Raw genomic sequence first — 22,155 nt, forward strand, 5'->3', positions numbered from 1 at the left:
GGAAGTATGCAAATTAGGTCGAGAATTTAGGTCAGTGGTGCTCCCGCCTGCCTCGAAAGTGCAAAGTCCTGAGTTCAATCCCCAGTACCAAAAACAACAACAAAAACAAACAAACCCAGGGCCTGGTGTGCACCAGGTAAGCAACAAGCTACACCCCCAGCCCTTGTCAGAACGTCTTACATCTAATTTAGGGCCACAGATCAAGCTTCAGGTCTAGTTTTGTTTTGTTTTGTTTTGGTACCAGGGATTGAACTCGGGTCCTTGTGCTTGCGAGGCAGGCAGCGGAACCACTGAGCTAAATCCCCAGCCCTAAAATTATTTTTTTTTTGAGGGGGGGATCAGGGATCAAACTCAGAACTTTGTGCTTGCAAGGCAGGTGCCAGAACCACTGAGCTAAATCTTCGGCCCTTCAGGTCTAGTTTTTATGTTTTGTCTTTAAATTTTTTTAATTTAAAAAATTTTATTGGTAGGGGGGATTTAGTTCAGTGGTGCCACTCCCTTCCTCAAAAGCGCAAGGTCCCGAGTTCAATCCCTGGTACCAGAAAAAAAAAATTTATTGGGTGGGTGGGGGGGTCTATTTATTTATTTATTTATTTTTGAGACAGGGATTTGCTCTGTAACTCAGGCTGGCCTTGAACTTGTGGCAATCCTCCTGCCTCGGCCTCCTGTGTACACTACCATGCCTGGCAGAAGTCTAATTTAAAGCCCCTCAGATGATTGTGATGCCACTTAGCTAGTCTTAGGGACCACTGCTTTATTTAAGGGAAAGCCATTAAATGGTTTTGAGCAGGACAGAAATATGATGAACCATATTTTGGTAAAACACAACTCTGGGATGCGCAAGCACAAGGACCCAAGTTCGATCCCCGGTACAAATTTTAAAAAACTCTGGGGCGGTCATCACCCGGCGCCCAGCGTGGTCGCGGGCTCGCGCGGCAGGGAAGACATCTGTGACGCCACCGCTCTTCAGTTTGCCCGAAGCGCGGTCATCAACCGGCGCCCCCCGTGGTCGCGGGCTCGCACGGCAGGGAAGATGTCTGTGCCGCCACCGCTCTTCAGTTTGCCCGAAGCGCGAACGCGGTTTGCGAAGTCTACTAGAGAGGCCTTGAATAACAAAACTATCAAGCCATTGTCAAATACCTTCAACCAGTTACCTGGGAGTGAAAATGAAAAAAAATGTGCCCTGGAACAAGCTTTCAGAGGTATTCTACAAGAAGAGATTATAAATCGTTCGTCATGTGAAAACGTTTTAGCTATTATTTCTCTTGCTATTGGGGGAGTAACTGGAGGTATTTGTACTGCATCTACCCCTTTTGTATTGTTGGGAGATGTTTTGGATTGTCTTCCTTTGGATCAGTGTGACACAATATTCACTTTTGTGGAAAAAAATGTTGCTACTTGGAAATCAAATACATTTTATTCTGCTGGGAAAAATTATTTACTACGTATGTGCAATGATCTCCTAAGAAGATTATCTAAATCCCAGAACACAGTCTTCTGTGGACGAATTCAACTCTTTTTGGCCAGGCTTTTTCCTGTGTCTGAGAAATCCGGTCTGAACTTACAAAGCCAGTTTAATCTGGAAAACGTCACTGTTTTCAATACCAATGAGCAAGAAAGCACCTTGGGTCAGAAGCACACTGAGGATAGAGAAGAAGGAATGGATGTAGAAGAAGGTGAAATGGGAGATGACGAAGCGCCAGCAACTTGCTCCGTTCCAATCGATTACAACTTGTACAGAAAATTCTGGTCGCTTCAGGATTACTTCAGGAACCCAGTGCAATGCTATGAGAAGATTTCATGGAAAACTTTTCTCAAGTATTCTGAAGAAGTTTTAGCTGTTTTTAAGAGTTATAAATTAGATGACACTCAGGCCTCCAGGAAAAAGATGGAAGAATTGAAAACAGGAGGAGAATATGTATATTTTGCAAAATTTTTAACAAGTGAAAAGTTGATGGATTTACAGCTGAGTGATAGTAACCTCCGTCGACACATCCTGCTGCAGTATCTCATTTTATTCCAGTATCTCAAGGGGCAGGTCAAGTTCAAAAGTCCAAACTATGTTTTAACTGATGAACAATCACTCTGGATTGAAGATACTACAAAATCAGTCTATCAACTACTATCTGAAAACCCCCCCGATGGAGAAAGATTTTCAAAGATGGTAGAGCATATATTAAACACTGAAGAAAATTGGAACTCATGGAAAAATGAAGGCTGCCCAAGTTTTGTGAAAGAAAGAACATCAGATTCCAAGCCCACGAGAGTGGTACGGAAAAGAGCAGCCCCAGAGGACTTCTTTGGGAAAGGACCCAATAAGAAAATTCTGATGGGAAATGAGGAGTTAACAAGGCTTTGGAATCTGTGTCCTGATAATATGGAAGCCTGTAAATCAGACACAAGGGAGTACATGCCAACTTTGGAGGAATTCTTTGAAGAAGCCATTGAACAAGCAGATCCTGAAAACATGGTTGAAAGTGAATATAAAGTTGTGAACGATTCAAATTATGGCTGGAGAGCCCTGAGACTATTGGCAAGGAGAAGCCCACATTTCTTCCAGCCGACTAACCAGCAGTTTAAAAGCTTGCCAGAGTATCTCGAAAACATGGTAATAAAGTTAGCCAAGGAACTACCACCTCCTTCTGAAGAAACAAAAACAGGCCCTGATGTTCGGCGGGATAAACCCGTGACAGGGGAACAACTAGAATTATTTGCCAACAAGTTGGGTGAACAGTGGAAGATTCTGGCTCCTCACTTGGAAATGAAAGACTCAGAAATCCGGCAGATCGAATGTGACAGCGAAGACATGAAGATGAGAGCAAGGCAGCTGCTGGTCGCCTGGCAGGATCAAGAGGGCATCCATGCGACACCCGATAACCTGATAGAGAGTCTAACTAATGACAATGAGACCAATGGTTAGTTTATATCTATTTTTCTTTTTTATTAAAACTGTGATGAGATTTTGTTGCCAAGCAGCATTTGATAAGAGGTTCACTGGTTTTGGTAAACAATAAACATTTTTATAGCAGTTGTTAAAAAAAAAAAAAAAAACAAAAAACTCTGGGAGCCAAATGAAGGGATCTGAGGTCACAAACAGCGAGATTATCTGGTATTGTACGGAATGGGGCAGAAGAGAGGTGAGTGGTTCTGGAATAGAAGCCAGGTTATCCAGGGTTTGCTGTTGAAATTGGCACTGGGACTTGGCCCTTCCTCTCTCTGCTTCCCCGGTGCCACGAGGTGAGCAGCTTTGCTCCATTACCAGTGCCAGCTACGATGGTCTACCTTGCCACAGGCCAAGGGCAACAGCACCAAGTGACCAGGGACTCAAATCGCTGAAACCACAAGCAAAAATAAACATTTCCTCCTTTTAAGCTGATCATCTCAGGTATTTTGCCACAGTACCAGACAGCTGACTAATGCAGCTGGTCCATCCAGGGCCTTGGGTTGGATCCTATAGTCTCACTCTAAGCACTCTTTCTGGGTGATAACATCAGCAGCCACTTGTGTGCTAATAACTATTAAATCTTAATTTTTTATTTCCAGTACTGGGAATTGAACCCAGAGCCTCCCCAGTCCTTTAAAAAATCTTTTTATTTTGATACAGACTATTACTAGTCACTAAGTTATCCAGACTGAGCTCTAATTTAAGATCTTCCTACATTAGTCTCCCAAATGCTGGGATTACAGGTGTGTGCCACCATGCCTGGCTCCCAAACCACATGTTGAGGTTAACACTTACCTCATATTTTCTATTTGCTTGGTTTTCTGTGTTACTTCTTAGACTCGCTTTAAAAAAAAAAAAAAAAAAAAAAATCCAGTTCTTACATAACATGTTCCAGGCTGTCAAACCTCAGGTGACCTTCAGCTGCATTTGGTTTTCTGGCTGACATCCTCTGGAATCCTCCATCCTGCTCTCCCTCTGGGAGGTAGATGTCTAGGCTGCCTGCCCACCTGTGCTCATCCTGGGGACTCTCCTTGATTGTCTGGTTTGGGGAACATTTTTCCTGAATACAAGCTCTTCCCCTTTATTTATTCCCTTGTTTGGATGATACATGCTCTCCAACAGCTTTCCAAGAAAACACACAAAAAAAGGTATATTTGACATCTTGTGTTTTGAAGGGGATTTTTTTTCTATACCCACACTCGACTGATGTTTTCGGTATTGTGTTTGTTACTTCTCTTGTTGCTGGGACAGAACACCCAACACTCACAAGTTAAGGAGGAAAGATTTATTTAGCTCACAGTTTGTAAAACTTTCAATCCATAATCGGCTGGCTCCAAGGCAGGGTGGTGTGACAGAGGGGCATTGCAGAGGAGAAACGGTTCATGGTGGCAGAAGGTAGCAAAGCAAGCAAACAAGGGACAAGACAAGCCTCTTTCTGTCCCTTATATTGTATCCAGGCTACCGGGATTAGGGCAGTGCCAAACCTTAATCCTAGCATTGCTCCGTGAATCAACACACACTCTGGATTCAGCCACCTCTGAAGAAGCCCCACCTATGACTGCATGAAGCTTTGGGGGAACATCTAGACACAAGCCATAACAGGTATGTATAATTTTCTAAATTGAAAATCATTTTCCTTTAGAATTTTGAAGACACAGATAAAGGCAGACTACTATAACCTTTTTGAAACCTCTACTATTTACCACAAAAAAGAAAAGAAAACAGACAAGACCAAAAACCCTGCAGCTATCCCCAGATTAGGGGGAGAATAGGAAAAAGAAACACTTAACAGGGAAAAGAAACACTTAACATTTGTTTCAGGAATAACTATGCTGGCCTCAGTGGCACACTGATGAGCTGTTTGTCCTCTGCATGTTCCTCTACCATGCTGCCCTATCTTGGAGCATGCTGACTATGGACTGAAGCCTCTATAAACTGTGAGCCAAAATAAACCTTTCCTCCTTGAAGTTGTGGGTGTTGGGTATTGCATCTCAACAACAAGAAAGTGATTACAATACCCAGTTTTGACCAGGTATTTTATTTGGGGAGGGTTCTAATTTTTATGAGTTCTTTATAAATCCTAGATACTAGTCCTCTGTCCGAGGAGTAACTGGCAATTTTTTTTTCTGCATTCTGGATTCTCCAGCATATGTTTTTGGCCCTTTGTCAAAGATCAGATGGCTGAAAGTGCATGGGGTTGTTTCTGCATCCTCAATTCTATTCCATTGGTCAACTTAGCTATTTTTGTGCCAGTACTGTGTTGTTTTTATTTTTGTAGCTTTGTAATATAACTTCAAATCTGGGATTATAATGCTTCCCTGCTTTGCTCTTTTTTCTCAGGATTGATTTGGCTATTATGTGTCTCTTCTGGTTCCATGTAAACTTAAGTATTTTCTAGTTCTGTGATGAATGCTATTGGTATTTTGATTGGAATTTCATTAAATCTATTTATCATTTTTGGTAATACAGCTATTTTGAAATTTTGGTTCTGCCTTTCCAGGAACAAGAGATATCTTTTTTCCATTTTCTAATGTTCTCTTCAATTTCTTTTTTCAGAGCACTATAGTTTTTATTATATAGCTCTTTCACTTCCTTGGTTAATCCTGAGGTATTTAATTTTTTTGAAAGCTATTGTGAATGAGACTGTTCTGATTTTTTTTTTTTTTTTTTTTGGTACCAAGGATTGAACTCGGGACCTTGCACTTGTGAGGCAGGTGGCAGCACCACTGAGCTAAATCCCTAGCCCTTTTCTGTTTTCTTTCTTGGTAATTTCATTGTTGGTACACAGGAATACTATTGATTTTTGTGTGTTGATTTTGTGTCCATTTATTGAATTTATTAGGATTTCATGTTTTGTTTGATTTGTTTTGTTTTGGGGGTGTTGTTTGGCTGTATGGGGGAATTCCCAGGGCAATCTAAGCTACATTGCTAGCCTTTTTAAACTGTTGTATTTTGAAACAAGGTCTCACTAAGTCTCTTACTTGTCCAGATGGGGCTTGAACTTGCAATCCTCCTGCCTTAGCTTCCTAGAGTGCACGGATGTACCAGCATGCCTGGCTATGTTTACTAGTTCTAAAGGGTCTACTGGGGGAGTTTTTTTGGGTCTTCTATGTAAAGGATCATGTCCATCTCCAAATAAGGAGAGTTTGATTTCTTCCTGTTTCCCTTTTATTTCTTTCTCTTGCCTGATTGCTCTGGCTAAAGTTTTGAGTGCTATCATTAAAGTCCTATCTCTTACCTCTTTTTTCTTCCCTTCTTTCTAAACTATTCAATTTCTTCTTCCTTTCTCCTTCCCTCATTCTCTACATCCCAATGACCTTTACTTGAAGTCACTCTGGCTACTTGACAGCAAGCACATACTGGGTATAATAAGAAACTCCTCAGTTATTCCTTCCTCTTTTCCTTTTGTTAATATTCCTAGATCTCACCTCAATGTTTTCTTAGTCTCCAATTAGTCCAATCTCAAAGATGCAAATATAAAATTCCTCATCTTTTGTTGTAAAGTGAAATTTTAGTAGTGGTGCTGGTTATTGATGAAGATACATGCCAAGTCAGGGGAAAATATCACATAGCTTATGCTTCACAGAGACACATCACTTCAAAGTGAGCTGCCATTACCATAGTGAAATGCTTTGTTACATTAGCAGGTAATTTAAAAGGGTCATGAGACTCACACAGAAAAAAGCTTCTCCAGAGACTAGCTAACCTGAATGTTCTTTCCTTGGGTTTTTCCCAGTCACTCTTCCATATTGCTCCCAGTCTGAACTAGCAAGTGCAATTCATTTTTTTATTTAAGAAAAACAACAACAAAATTCCACGGCTCTTGATAATCTACAGGATAAAGTTCAGGATCTTTAGCCTAGTATACAGAGACTTCCATTATCTGGCTAATCCACCTCTCTAGCCTCATCTTTTACAATCTTTTACTTTACTTTTTATATTCTAACAATCCCAACTATGTATAGTTCTCTGCACTACTTTGGTTTGGTTTTGCAGTAGTAGGGACTAAACCCAGGCCATACAACTGAGCTACATCCCCAGCACTTTTTAATTTTTTTTTTTTTTTTTTTTTGAGACAGGGTCTTGATAAGTCAAAGTTGTCCGGGCTGGGCATGAACTTGAGATCCTCTTACCTTTAGCCTCTCAAGAATACTAGGATTGCAGGAATATGCCACCATGCCCATCTCTCCCATGGTTTCATATCATGTTTTCATATATGCTGTTGCCTGAAACTGGAATGATCTTCTCCTCCTTATCCACTTGGAAAACTCTAGTTTATTATCCAAAACAATACTTCGGCAGTACCTCTTCTGTGAAGTCTTTCCTGATCAAAGCACAGTACCCTGAGTCTTCTGGGAATTTATATAACTACATACCTAGTAAGGGTTTTTGTTTGTTTTCTTTTGTTTGTTTTTCGTTATTTTGGTTTATTTGTTTGAGATAGGGTCTCACTATTTAGGCTGGCCTTGAACTTGAACTATGTAGCCTAGGGTAGACTCAAATTTGTGGTGATAATCTTGCTTCACCCTCCCCAGTGCTGGGATAATAGGCGTCCAACCATGCCGAGCTCCCTAGTAAGTTTTTGTTCTTATTTCACACAGGGTCTCACTATGTTGCCCAGGCTAGCCCTGAACTCCTGGGCTCAAATGACCCTCCTACCTGAGCATTCTGAGTAGCTAGACCGTAGGTACATACCACCATATCTACTCGCCAAGCCTTTGTATTTGTTTTCTTTCTTTCTCTTTCTTTCTTTCTTTCTTTCTTTTTTTTTTTTTTTTGAGACAGAGTCTAAATATATAATCCAAGATAGCTTTAAACTCACTATTTAGTCCAGGCTGGCCTCCAACTTGAGATTCTCCTGCCTCAGCCTCCTGAGTGCTGGGATTACAATCATGTACCACCAGGCCTGGCATCTCAGCACAGCAAACAAAACAAGAGCAATTGTAAATTCAAGTCTCCTTTCTAAGGCATAACAGTTGTAAGAGTTTGGTCATATTATTCTCTCTGGGTCAGTTTCCTCATTTGTAAAATAGCTATATAATAATTATTACCTAGGTACAAGAAAAAATGTTTTTTACAGTTTTTTTATTCGTTTGTTTTTTTGAGACAAGGTCTCACTATGTAGTTCAAAATAGCATTTAACTCATTATGTAGCCCAGGCTGGCCTGGAACTCATGGCAATCTTCCTGTCCAGCCTTCCCTGTGCTGGGATTATAGGCGTGTGCCACCATACCTAGCTATAAATTCTTGTTGAGAGCTTTCTATATAATTTTTGGAGAAAAATCATTTCATAAATTGTGATTAGGGTTGTCTGAGGTCTAGTGTCTTTCCCATGTGAGCTGGCTATGGTATGCAGAAACAGAACCATAACTCCATGTGCCTCCAGTCACAGCTGAGGCCTCAATAGTTCCATGATACTGTGACGCTCAAGGGCAAGATTACATCATCTTAAAATATCCTGGTTCCTTGAGGAACCAGTAGTAATAAGAAAAAAAAAGAAAAGTTTCACCTGAGGGAAGGACAAATTCCTTTTTAACCTGCTATCTCATCCCACCTACTACTGTAAGAATGCTCTGCCCATCTCACAGTCCTCATCAACCTAAGATCCTCATCAGCATAAGATTACTGCTACCCTCTGACTCATCTGATAATCTCTCAGATTACTGTGTGCACCCAATAAATAGTGGGTAGTTTAGATTGTCTTTGTCCACTCTGGCATTGACCTCCCAGCCCCCCCCCCCCCCCCCGTGTACTTTGAAAGTGTGTCTCTTTGCCTTTCTTTCTTTATCCCTTGCTGCACCCCTCTCTAGGCAAAGTGGAGGAGTGATTGGCCTCTGAAAAATTCTTTTTTAAACTACAAGGTCAGCATCATCATTATCCCACCATCATCATTTCTGACCCATTGTGGCTTTTTCTGCCATAGACTTCTAAATACTGATAAGTACCTTTTGTTACTCAAGTAACAAATTTGCTAAATCATTTAGCACCATTCTTTATTAAGGGATGCTAATTTCCAAAATCGACAGTTTCCGAAGGTATCCACATCACTATTGGCCTACCAAGTGATTTTTATCCTAAGTCAAACAGAGAAATGGCTAATCACTGTATCTAGGTTAAAAACAATTAAATTACCCACCCTGAGTCACACATTTTTTACAGAAAATATGGCCACAGCTGGTGACAAAGAAATGGGCCCCATCTTTTCGGAAACACTGGTTGCAGTGAAACCAATCCATTCTGGAACAGATAAAGAGAAAGAGTAAGAATGAGGTGGGGTATAATATAATTATAGCTGGTCCAAAATCTATATAAAATTGTTTGCTTAGTTTCTGATAGTTTATTGAGATGTGGACACATCATTGTGAACATTCTAATTAACTGTAAATAAGTACACATAAGATGAGAAAAAGACTTCAGACTATGCTATGCTAATACATATGCATATATATGCACATGTATATGGTAAGATAGATATATATATATATATATATATATATATAGGTGCACAGTGGTACCTCAGTTCATGAACTTAATTTGTTCTACAATTTTCGAAAAGATGGCCACATTCGTGTTTGTGTGGGAAAGATGCCTGCGGTTGTGTTTCTCATCTGATGTAGAGTTTACAAACAAAAAATTCTGCCAAAGGCTTTTGTTTGCAAACCAAATTATTTGCGAACAAAAGCATTCACAAAGTACCGTGGTATATGGCATAGCCAGAGAGAGAGAGAGAGAGAATGAATAAGAAGATAGTGGTGAAATTGTTTTTAAAAATATGAGTATTTGTGTGTGTTGCCTTTACACTTTGTTTTCCAAATTTTCTGGATTAACTCATGTATTGATTTGTAATTAGAAAAACACTCTTAGAAAACCAAATGATTTCTTTTTTTTTTTTTTTTTTGGTACCGGGGATTGAACTCAGGTCCTTCTGCTTGTAAGGCACGCAGCAGAACCACTGAGCTAAATCCCCAGCCCACCAAATTATTTCTTAACAGTTTCCTGTGACACATCAACAGTGGAAGCAAGAGGAGTTAGTAGACCAGAAAGAGGTCCCATATAAGTCACACATTTTATACAAAGAAAATGGGGTTTGGTGAATGACAATATGGTTTTAGCTTGTATATTTTCCCATCTATTCTACAGAAACTCAAAATCATAGGGGCCTTGAAAATCATTTACTATTTTGTCTAATACTATCATTTTTTCAAAAGATGTAGCTGAAGGCCACTGAAATTAGCCTCAAAGTTCCATATCTAGTTAGAGACAATTCTGGGATTAGAATCCAAGTCTCATGACTCCTAGTGTAAAGTTCTTGCTCTCACATTAAATAGCCTTTATCTTAGACATAGACAACCACACATCCTACATTTCCTACCAACACCAATCTCATACAATTTGCTAAGTACATAACCAGGTAAATGTTACCTGTGGGATCTTTAAACAAATTGATATAAAAAATAAGGATGAGCTATAATGTAAGTTTAAGGAGTATGCTATCTCAGGATATATTATTTCACTTGATTTCCTTCAAAATTAATTGGAAAAATAATCAAAACAGAAGGTAATTTTTTCCCAAGTCTTTTCCTCTAAAAGCCTTTTTGTCCATATGCATCTTCCCTAAGCCCCCCAAAAAAATGGTTTACGAAGGTTTGCTAAGTTAATGAAGGCCACTCTGCACCACACGTCAATAATTTTGTCACATAAGGCAAGATTTACCATAAAAAGTTACTGAATAAACAGGATAACGCAAAGGCCATGAGCTTCTGATTTGTATTTCCTGCTCAGGGTGCACTGACTTTTCACCAGGTCGTCAGGGAGTCTGGAGAACCACTGGGAAGGCCCCGTGGTCGAGGCCGACTCGCTAAGGCCAGTACCGGCAGTTTAATCCAGGCTGCGGAGCGGCACCTCATGCGACAGTGAGGGCAAAATTCGCCCGGGTTCTAGGACTGATGGGAATTCCGCAGCGCAAATTTCCCAGTTCTTTTTCTAGCTACCTTCCCTCCACGGTGGCCACTGTGGTCCCAAAACGTCCCAGGTCTCACCTAAACATCCAGTTCTCCTCAAGAAGAGAAGGAATGGCGGGAAAATAGCCGGCCAGGCGCCCCGGGGCGGGCAAGAGGGAGGGCGAGGTAGGCTGTGGCTAGCCTGGGGCGTGGGCGGGGCCGACGAGTGAGGAAAGAGTGGGCGGGGCTGAGTCCTGCGCTAAACGCGTGGGCGGGGCCTGCAGTGGCGCTCTGGGATCTAGAACCCACCCTGAGAGGCCAGGAAAGTTCACCTCATTTAAGGATTGAGGATTAAGTGACTATGGTCTAATCTCACATGTTACTGTGGAAACAGAAAGTGAAAATAAACCTAACGATGTTCCAACAGAGGACCAGAACACGCTAGAAAATAAGAGTTACAAAACAGATGAAAGCGTGAACCGTATTTTTGTTTTTTTAGTACCGGAGACACCTTGAGCTTGCGAGGCAGGCGGCAGAACCACTGAGCTAAATCCCCGGCTCGGTAAACTATTTTAAATGAAGGAAATAACGGATGCTTTCTAAGAACAGCATAAGTCAGCAATAGTAAACTTTTGATTGAGACAGAACTGTTGGATATTCATTGAGAACTAATCTCAGGGAAAATCTTTTAAACTTTTAAGGAATGAGGGCAGAAAAGAGAAAGGTTTTGTTTTTGTTTTTTAACTTTAAAATTTTTATTAGTACATGTTCGCAGTAGATAATGATTTCATTCATTGTGGGAAGTCGGTACATGTACTTAACACATGTTAATTATTTTTACATCCTCTTACCCTCTGCACTTCCCTCCTTTTTTGAGACAAGGTCTCTCTTAGGTAGCCCAGACTGGGTACCAAAAAATCTTGAGTCCTTTTGACTCAGTATTGAAAAAACATTCCATGGATACAGAAAAAATAACCCAGAACAGTCAAAGCAAGGCATTTTCCAGGAAAATGATTGGATTTTAAAGATAAGGAAAAATTTTTTGAGCACCCAGACAAAAAGTACTAGTCATTTATAAGAAAGAAAATGAGATTTCTCCAAAGCTACATGTTATGTTAACAAGACAACTGAAGCAGGGCATGGTGATGCATGCCTTTAAACCTTTATCCAGCACTCTGAGAGGCTGAGGCAGGAGGATTGCAAGCTCAAGCCCAGCCCAGGAAATTTAGCCACTCAGTGAAACCATCCCAAAATACAAAATAAAATAAAACATGGGCTAGGGATCTAGTTCAGTGCAAAGGGCCTGGCTTCAACTCCAAGTGTTAAAAAAAAGAAATTGTCAAGAAAGGAAAATGTGATCCAAGAATTTTTTATCCTTCATACTGTGTTCAAATATAAAGGCTACTGACAAAAAAATGTGACCATAAACTTTTCCTGAGGAATCCACTACAGTAGAAGTTCTCAAAGTATTGTTCTCACTAGTCCTTCTCATTTTAAAAATTGCTGAAGAACCCCCAAAGAGCTTTTGTTTATGTGGATTTTATTGGTCAACATTTACTGTGTTGACCAATAAAAGCAAGAAATTTAAGAAAAATTAATTTATTTGAAAGCAACAATAATAAATCCATTAAATGTTAATATATAGAACTCACGGAAAATAAATTTTCTGAAACAAAAACAATTTAGTGAAAAGAATGGCTTTGTGGCATATTTGTAATTTCTTCTGTAGCATAATAGAAAGCAGGTAGAGTCACATATTTTTCTACATTGACTGTTGCAATATGGCATTTTGGTTGAAGTGCCTGAAGATCTGGGCTCACTCAAACGTGTAGGTGGAAAAGGAAATAGTATTTTAGTAGCCTTTTCAAATAATTGTGGACATTTTTCTTTGCTACTATGCCAAAATTCAGGAACTGGGAGTTTGTTAAAAGTTAGTAGGAAAGAGGAATCTGGAACCATATCAATGAACTTTTAAATACTTTGTCACATTAAAATTCATTGGCCTATATTGCATTTCAAATAATCTTTTACCTATGCATGATTTTACAGGACCTCTTACATGCTGGGCAAGCACTCTTCCACCTAGCTACATCTCCAGCCCTCCTTTCCTTTTCTTTTTTTTTTAAATTTTGAGTCAGGGTCTCACTAAATTCCCCACCCTACCCTCAAATTTGCAATCCTCCTGCCTCAGCCTTCTGAGTAGCTGGGATTATAGGCAGACGTGGATGATTTTGTAAAAACCTATGTTGAGACCAAACTGGTCATTTGGAAAGTACTGGTTCATTTATGCACATTTTGTTATACAATATTAAATACTGAAATATTTCATTATATAGTATTCTAAAAATCACTTTTGTTAATATTCTACCTATCTCATCAGGTAAGTCTTTGAATATTGACAAATTATCATGGTCATAGTTTCAGATATGTACAAGGTTTCCAAATTTTAGTTTTCATCAGAAAACATGAATTTATCATTGGCAATACATACCATTATTTCCTTTGAAGTGGCAAACTAATTTTGTTTATTTTTGAAACAATATCTGCCAAATACCTGAACCTGCGTAACTGTAGCTGTCGCATGTGTCAGTTGTTCCTTCAAGTAAAAATGGTGTTTCATGATCCAAAACAGTTAGTTCCACTCACAACTTGAACTGTTGCATAAATATTTTCATTAGAAATACTCTTCATTCTACATAAATATCCTGGGTTGTAGAAAAAGAAGAAAATTACCAAAAAAAATTTTCAATTTAAGAAGAGGAAAGATTAATTTTGGATTCCAATTTCAGAGGTTCCAGTCCATAGTCCTCAGGCTCCCTCGCTTCTGGGCCCAGGTGAGTCAGAGCATCCGGGTGGGAAAAGTCTCAGCAGAGCTGCTGCCCTCGAGGAGGCCCAGGGAGCAGAGAGACTCAAACAATGTTTTGCAATGTGAACTTAGCATTGACAAAGAGACATAATAAAGATTTCACTGGCACATTAAAGAGAACTCTGTAACAGTCTCATTAATGTTGATGCCAAAATTATGGAACATATTAACAAAGATAATCCAATAACATTTAATAAATTGTACATTATGACCAAATGACATTCATTGTAGGAATCAAAGATGGTTCAATATAGTAAAGTCCTTTCATATAATTTATTATAGTAATACTTCTGAGGACAAATATATGATCATTTCCACAGTTGCCCATAGAACATTCATAATTCACATCTGTATCTGACTTAAAAATTCAATAAAGTTGGAATTAATGATTATCTCCTTAACATGATTAAAGTGTGTGTGTGCAAAAGCTAGCATGTTTTTTAAACGAGGACCTGATGGAGACATTCTAGCTAAAGGTAGGAATGAAGAAACCATCCACTACCACTTAATATAGTATTGGAACAGTAATGTAATATGAGAAGATAAAAACATCTCTTTTAGCAGATGTTATCAGTATATGTCTGGAAAAACTCCAAGAGAATAAATAGGAGACTGCTAAAAGCAATAAGAAAATTTAGTAAAGTAACAGGTTATTCAATTAAGCAGGGTGGGGGCTATAACTCAGTGGTAGAATGCTTGCCTAGACTGTCATTCCTAACACCACCAAAAAGAAAAAATGTCTATTTAGAGAATAAAATAGGAGAGAAGAGGTTTTTTTTTTTTTTGGAGACAGAGTCTCACTATGTAGCCCAGGCTGGCCTCGAACTCTCAGCAGTCCTCCTGCCTCAAGCCTCCTGAGTGCTGGGATTACAGGCATGTACCACTACACCCAGATAAAAACTCCATATAAAATAGTAAGCTGGGAGTGTAAATCTGTCAGTATATGTGCTAGCCCTGGGTTCAATCTCCTGTTCAAAAACAAGACAAAACAAAACAAAACATTAACTAAGGAAGATAAACTAGTTAGACAATAACTGAACAAAAACGTGCAACCATACTGGACAAAGTCTGTAATCCCAGCAGCTTGGGAGGTAGAGGCAAGAGGACCATAAATTTGAGGCCAGTTTAGGCAATTTAGGGAGACCCTGTCACACAATAAAATTTTTTAAAGGACCAGGGATGTAGCTTAGTGGTAGAGCCTTTGCCTAGCAAGTGTAAGGCCCCAGATTCAATCCTCAGTACCGAAAAATAAAGCATAAAAAAAGAAATATGCACATATAGAAGAAGAAAAGTTTAAAACATTACTGAAAGACAAAATAAACAAATGGAGACAAAATAAACAAACAAATAGAGAAGCTTACTTTGTAGGAAGACTCAACATTACAAGTCTTTTTTTTTTGGTACCAGGGATCGAACTCGGGTCCTTGTGCTTGTGCAGCAGGCAGCGAAACCACTAAGCTAAATCCCGGCCCTTCTTTTTTTTTTTTTTAATCAGGGATCGAACTCAAGTCTTCTACTTGGTGGGCAGGTGCTGCACCACTGAGCTACATGTTTCCAGCTATAATAATGTCAACTCAGCCTAAATTAACTTGGAAATTTAACATGATCCTAATAAAGACACCAACAGGTTGCCTTTCTGGGATTAAACAAATTGATTATGAAGTTCATATCGGAAACCAACCAAACAAAAATATCCTAGAGAGAGCCAGGGATTTAGCTCAGTGGTGCCGCTTCCTGCCTTGCAAGTGGAAGGTCCTGAATTCGATCCCCAGTACCAAAAAAAAATATCCTAGAGAATCCTGAAAATGTTTTAGTGTTATGTGGGGAATGGGAAGCTAGCCTCACTTAACATTCAAATATATTGTGGGGGGCCTTGCCCCCCCCGCTAGAACTCTTGAGTGCCTTTTACGGGCATGTCTAAGCCTGCTGCAAGTCTACCCGGCAACAAGGAAGTAGCCCCAGTACCCTCCCCTTGCTCCCTCCCTCTAGCCCTACGGTATATATGCTGTAGCAGCTTCCGCAATAAACGAGACTTGATCAGAAACCTGTCTTGTCTCCATCTCTTGTGTCCCCTGTCCTTTGTCATTCTCGCTCCCCCTCTAGGGTCTCCGTTGACTTACCCGCGGGCCGGGACAATATATGATTTTTTTTTTGAGACAGGGTCTCACTGTGTAGCTCAGGCTGTCCTTAAAGTCACTATGTAGCTCAGGCTGGCCTCAAACTTTTGGTGATCCTCCTGCCTCAGCCTCCCAGGTGCTGGGATTACAGGGTTGTGCTACGGCGCCTGGCTTCAGCATTCAAATGTAAAGCCTCTGTAATTTAGGAAATACAGCATTGATGCATATATAAACACACAGATAGGGGCTAGGGTGTGTAGCTTAGTGGTAGACCAAATGCCTAGGCATTAGGCATTGGGTGTAATCCCCAGCGCCAAAAAACAAAACAATCCACAAGAAACAAAACCATACAGGTAGTGAAACAACAGAAAGCCCAGAAATAGAACAAGATACATTTGGAAATTTTCATTTATGATAAAGGCATGGAATTAAACAGGAAAGGGGAGTTGACATTTTTAATAAAGAGAATGGGGCCAGCTGCATAGCTCTCAGGGTCCGATGGCTGAAGGAGGGCCCGGTCAGGCAAGGTTCCCAAAGAAAAGAACATGTGTGGAGCAGACATCATGAGAATGCAGGAGCAAAACTCTATTTTACAGCACAGCACTTACAGTGACTGCTATCAGCTAACTGAGACATAGTGAGACAAAACACCTGCAAGCTTGCATGGCCGTGTGGCACATGCATAGTTGTCTATGCTGATTTATTACTATTTCATGAAGCTCCATCTTGCGCCTGTGCTCTATGGTGGGATTGTGTCTTCGGGTGCCCTCAAACACCCTCAGATGCCCAGGCTTTGACACAGCTCATGGCAGCCCCCTACAGTAGCCATCTGACAAAATATAAAATTGGGGTTATTTTTCATATTGTTCATGAGGATAGATTTCAAAACCAGAAATCTAATGTAAAAATGAAATATACAAGTACAAGAGGAGCTGGTTGTGGTGATACATGCCTGTAATCCCGGTACTGGGGAGAGACTGAGGCAAGAGGATTTCTGAGTTCGAAGCCAGCCTAGGCTACATAGTGAATTTAAGGCCAGCCTGAACTACATAGTGAAATCCTGTCTTTAAAAAACTGAAAAAAAAACAAAACCCAAATACTAAAAGAAACTATTTTATGGCTTAGGAGTAGGGGATATCTTAATATGTTCCAAAACTGCAGAAGAAATTAAAAATTGATAAATCTGCCTATATAAAAATATTTAAAGGCTGAGATATAGTTCAGTGGTAAAGGGTGTACTTAGTATGCATGAGGTCCTGAGTTCAATACCCAACACCCACCCCCAAAATGTTTTAAACCTTTTGCATGGACACACACACACAGAACTCACCACTGATGAAGTTTGAAACTAAGTCACAGAGAAATCAGCAACTTAAATAATAAAGGGGTAATCGTTTAAAAATAAGTTTTAAAAAGTTAAATAGTTTTTAAAAGGCTTTGTTTTGTTTTTTAGGTACTGGGGGTTCAACCCAGGATCTTTGCACTGAGCTACACTCTAAGACCTTTACTATTATTTTTTTTTACTGTAGCTTGGCATAGTGGCACAGCCTATGCCAATGTAGCCTATGTAATCCCAGCCTTCGAGAGGCTGAGGCGGGAGGATCCCTGCCAGTTTGAGGCCAGCCTGGGCAACATGGTTAGTTCAAGGCCAGCCTGAACTACATAGTGGGACGCTGTCTCAGGGGGAAAAAAAAGGACAGTGTTTTCCTAAGTTGCTAAATAGTCCAGGCTAGGTTCAAACTTGTGATCCTTCTGCCTTAGCCTCCTAAAATACTAGGATTACAGATATGTACTACTACACCTGACTACAAAAAGGTTTTCAAAAAAAGAAAACCAACAACTTCATAGAAATTTGAAAAATAAAAATGGTATGACCCACTAGTTCATAAAAGAAAGTTTAAGATGGCCTGGGAATATATCTAACTTCACTTATAATTAAAAGATACATTAAAAAAAAACTCCATTGCTGGGCATGGTGGCATATCCCCATAATTCCAGCACTTGGGAGGCTGAAGCATGAGGATCATCTGGAGTTCGAGGCCAGCCTGGGCTACATAGTGAGTTCGAGGCCAGCCTGAACTACATATCAAGACCCTGTCTCAAAAAAAGAAAACTCCATCAAAGAGTCTTCATGCATTAGGTTGATAGAAATCCAAATATTTCATAACATACTAGGAAATGAGCCCTCATACTGCATGTGAGAATATCAAATGGTACAACTGCTCTGTAGTGAAAATGGTAACATCTAGGAAAATTACATATGTATTTATCCTTAATCCAGCAACCCTATTTCTAGAAATCTGTCCCAAAAATACATTTGCAAAAATATGAAATAACTTATGAACAAGATTCATAGACACATATTTTTCTTCAGCCTGTGGTTTTTCATTCTCTTCAAAGTGGTTTTTGCAGAGCAGATTTTCTTTTTTATGAAGTTCCATTTATCAATTTGTCCTTTAATGAAACATGCTTCTGGCATCACATCTAAGACATTTTTGCTTAGCCCAAGGGCACAAAGATTTTTTTCTCATGTTTTCTTCTAGAAAGTTTCTTTAAAATTCTAGAAATGTACATTTGTAATTTTGAATTTACATTAGTTATATGTTTCATTTTGGGTTAATTTTTGTATATGGGGTGAAGTATGGATTAAAGCTTATGTATGTGTATATGTTTTGCACATAGATATTCAGTTGCTCCAGCATCATTTGTTGAAATTATTATCTTTTCTCGGCTAAATTGCCTTTACCAAAAAATAAGTTAGCTGCAGAAAATAATTCCATTAGCCAGGCTTGGTGGAACATGCCTATAATTGCAGCACTCAGGAATCTGAGGTCCCACTGGGCTATGTAAGCAGATCTAGTGAGGCGGGAGAAAAGGAAGAAAGAACAATTCTACATACATGAGTATTAAAAGCAATAAAATATCTAGGAACAAATTTAACCAAGAAGTGCCAGATATCTTTTTTTGGACAGTAGTAGGGATTGAACCCACGGATTTGAGTATACTGAGCAAAGAAGTACAAGACTTCCACATGGAAAAACTACTTAATATTACTAATACTACTCAAAGTAATATACAGAATCAAGCAATCCCTATCAATATCCCAAATGTGGTTTTTTGCAGAAATTGAAAACCCCATCTTAAAATTCATATACAATTTGAAGAGAACTAGAATAGCCAAAAGAGTTTTTCAGAAGGAAAACAAAGTTGAGAACCCACATTTTCCAATTTCAAAACTTTACAACAAAGCTACTGTAAGCAAAATAATGTGGTATGAGCATTAAAAATAGACATAGTATTGACAAATGGAACAGAATTAAAAGTCCAAAAATAAATATTTATGTTTATGGTCAATTGATTTTCAGCAAAAGGTGCCAAGATCATTGAATGGGAGAAAGAATAGTCTCCTCAAGAAACAGTACTGGGGGGCCGGGGATTTAGCTCAGTGGTTCTGGTTGCTGCCTCACAAGCACAAGGTCCCAAGTTCGATCCCCGGTACCAAAAAAAAAAAACCAGTACTGGGGCCTGGGGATGTAGCTCAGCAGCACTGTGCCTGCCTGGCAAGCACAAGGTCCTGAGTTCGATCCCCGGTACCAAAAATAAAAAAAATAGTATTGGAAAAACTGAATGTTCACATGCAAAAGAATAATGTTAACCCCTTACACCATAAAAGACTTAATTCAAAATAGATCAAAGACCTAAGTGTAAGAGCAAAAACTATAAAACTTTTTTTTTTTGGTACCGGGGTTTGAACTCGGGACCTTGTGCTTGAGAGGCAGGCAGTGGCACCACTGAGCTAAATCCCCAGCATCTATAAGACTCTTTAAGGAAAATATAAGGGAAGAATCTTTACCTTGATTTTGGCAATGGTTTCTTAAATATGGTAAATGTGTAGGCAATGCTATGGTTTGGATATGGTGGGAGTGTCCCCCAAGGCATTATGTGTTAAAATTTTGTCCCTATTGCAAGGCATTCAGAGGATGGAAAATTAATCCAGCTGTGGCATTTAAGGATGAGGCCTTTGAGAGGTGATAAGGGGTGGATAAGGTCATTAGTGTGAAGACCCCATGACTGAATCTTGGTGACTATGAAAGAAAAAAGAGAGAGAAAACACACACTCCCTGTCTTTTGGCATGTGATGTCCTACACTTTCTCAGGACTCTCCTACCAAGAAGCCCATCACCAGAAGTGAAGCGTCAACCAGAACCATGAGCCAAAATAAACCTTCCTCTTTATACATTAACCTGTCTCAAGTATTTCTTTATAGTAATGGAAAACAGACTAGTACAGCAACACAAAAGTAGATAAATGTGATTTCATTAAAGTTAAAAATTTTTGTTCTTCAAAAGACATTATAGAGAGGGTGAAAAGATATTTGATTACAAATTCAATTACTTTAAGAGATGTAGAAATAGTCGTGTTATCACTTCATCTTGCATGAGCTTTGGTGGCTTATGTCTTTGAAGGAGTTTGACCATTTTTAATCTACATTGCCCAATTCATCGGTATAAAATTCTCTTAAACCTTTTATTTTGTAATAATTTTAAATTTTCAGAAAAATTTTAAAGGTGATACAGTATTTCCACATACTCTTTGCCAGTTTCCCCTAATGTTACTGTGCTACATTTCTGTGGTGTAGTTATCAGAATGAGAAGCCAGCACTGGTGCATGAACTAAACTGCAGACTTATTTTGATTCGACTAGTTTCTCTGTCAATGTTCCTTTCTGTTTGAGGCTTTAATCTAGTCTACCATGTTGCATTCTGTTGTCACATCTCATTAGTGTTCTCTGCTCAGTGAGTTTCTCATCTTTCATTCTTTTTAGGACCTTAATGGTTTTGAGAGAAATTGGTCAGGTATTTTGTAGATTGTTCCTCAGTTTGGGCTTGTATGATGTTTGTGTCTTGATTCAACTAAATCACAGTTTCTTAAACAGAATACCACAGTGGGTACAGTGTACCTGTACAGAGCGTACAGTGTTCCTCTCATGGTATCCACATGACAACGTGGAAACATTCATTTGATCAGTGGGTTCAGAGAAGGTTTGCCACGTTTCTCCACTGTAAGAGTAACTATTTTCCCCCTTCTAGAACTTCTTTGGAAGTCAGACTCTAGATTCTGTCCACCCTTAAAGTGGAGGATGGTAAGGAAACATATCTACATATGTTATTTGGGATGTTTCTGTTAAGATTTGTTTCTTGGTTGGGTGCAATGGCATATGCCTGTGATCCCAGCCATTCAGAAGGCTGAGACGGAAAGACTGAAAGTTGGAGTTTAGAATGAGATACATAGTGAGAACTGGTCTCAAAATAAAAAGAGCTAGGAGCTTCACGGTAGAATGCTTGCCTTGAATGCACAAGCCCTGGGTTCAATGCCCACTAGTATAAACAAACAAACAAAAAGTTTCTATTCTGTCAGGAGCTGGTCAGACCCCCAAATACCTGTAGGGAAAACAATGGGGGAATAAAAGAGACAGAGATAATATTCAATGTGAAAGTGGGGACACGGGGAGGAATCTGCCACAAGTGTACAGGCTTTGATGAACTCTATGGTGGACCCCCTTTTATTATTCAGCAAGAAGTTCAGGGGAGGGGGTAGTATACTATTCCAGGAACAGCAACTGCAGTAAGATCAGGTTAGTAAGACAAGGAACAAGTTTAGCATCTCAAAGGGAACAAGTTAAGGTCCTTCCCCATACCTAAATGCCTGCATTTTATATTGTTCCCAGTAGAACTCATCTTGCCTTAGGAGAACTATGGTTATGGCTTTCCCCCACAGCCAGGAAGTCTGCAGCCTTTTGCATACTTCTCTGTTCCTGAGGTAAGTTAACACCAACCTTGGGACTTCGGGGCCTGTATCCTGGCCACCACCAATCTATACATATCATGGCTGGTCCCCAACACTACTCTACCATTTAGATGATTTCTTCAATCATTATATCAGTATAGATACCTATATTTATTTTATACTTTAGATTTTAATCTAATTATATGCTATTATTTTAGTGTTCAAATTATTCTAGCGTTGGCCATTCGGGAGCACTTTGTCTAACAAAAAGCCTATGACCTACTGAAAACTACCACAATCTGAAAAAAGAGATCAAAGAGGATATAAGAAAATGGAAAGACATCCCTTGTTCCTGGGTAGGAAGAACCAATATAGTGAAAATGACCATACTTCCAAAACTACTATGTAGATTTAATGCAATGCCAATTGAAATTCCAACAATATACCTCACAGAAATAGAGAAAACAATCCAAAAATTCATTTGGAACCAGAAGAGACCTAG

General features: G+C 39.4%; 1 long non-coding RNA gene and 1 pseudogene across 3 annotated transcripts; one reads left to right on the top strand and one right to left on the bottom strand.

Annotated features, from left to right (window-relative positions):
• The first annotated feature begins 1,000 nt into the window (after window positions 1-1,000).
• Window positions 1,001-2,935, top strand: LOC147822315 (THO complex subunit 1 pseudogene; annotated as a pseudogene).
• A 118-nt stretch (window positions 2,936-3,053) lies between these two features.
• Window positions 3,054-11,125, bottom strand: LOC147822316 (uncharacterized). Of its 3 annotated transcripts, none has more exons than XR_015445745.1 (3): window positions 10,984-11,125; window positions 9,081-9,181; window positions 3,054-3,332 (listed from the first exon to the last, which is right to left on the bottom strand). It is a non-coding gene; the product is annotated as an uncharacterized LOC147822316 (long non-coding RNA). The 3 variants fall into 3 exon arrangements; XR_015445747.1 differs by lacking the exon at window positions 3,054-3,332 and adding an exon at window positions 3,367-3,786; XR_015445746.1 differs by lacking the exon at window positions 3,054-3,332 and adding an exon at window positions 3,821-7,850.
• Window positions 11,126-22,155: the final 11,030 nt, after the last annotated feature.

This window comes from Heterocephalus glaber, unplaced genomic scaffold (genome assembly GCF_053883595.1).
Source record: "Heterocephalus glaber isolate CG9 unplaced genomic scaffold, H.glaber_assembly_v1.0 deba00001662, whole genome shotgun sequence".
Taxonomy (NCBI): Eukaryota; Metazoa; Chordata; class Mammalia; order Rodentia; family Bathyergidae; genus Heterocephalus; species Heterocephalus glaber.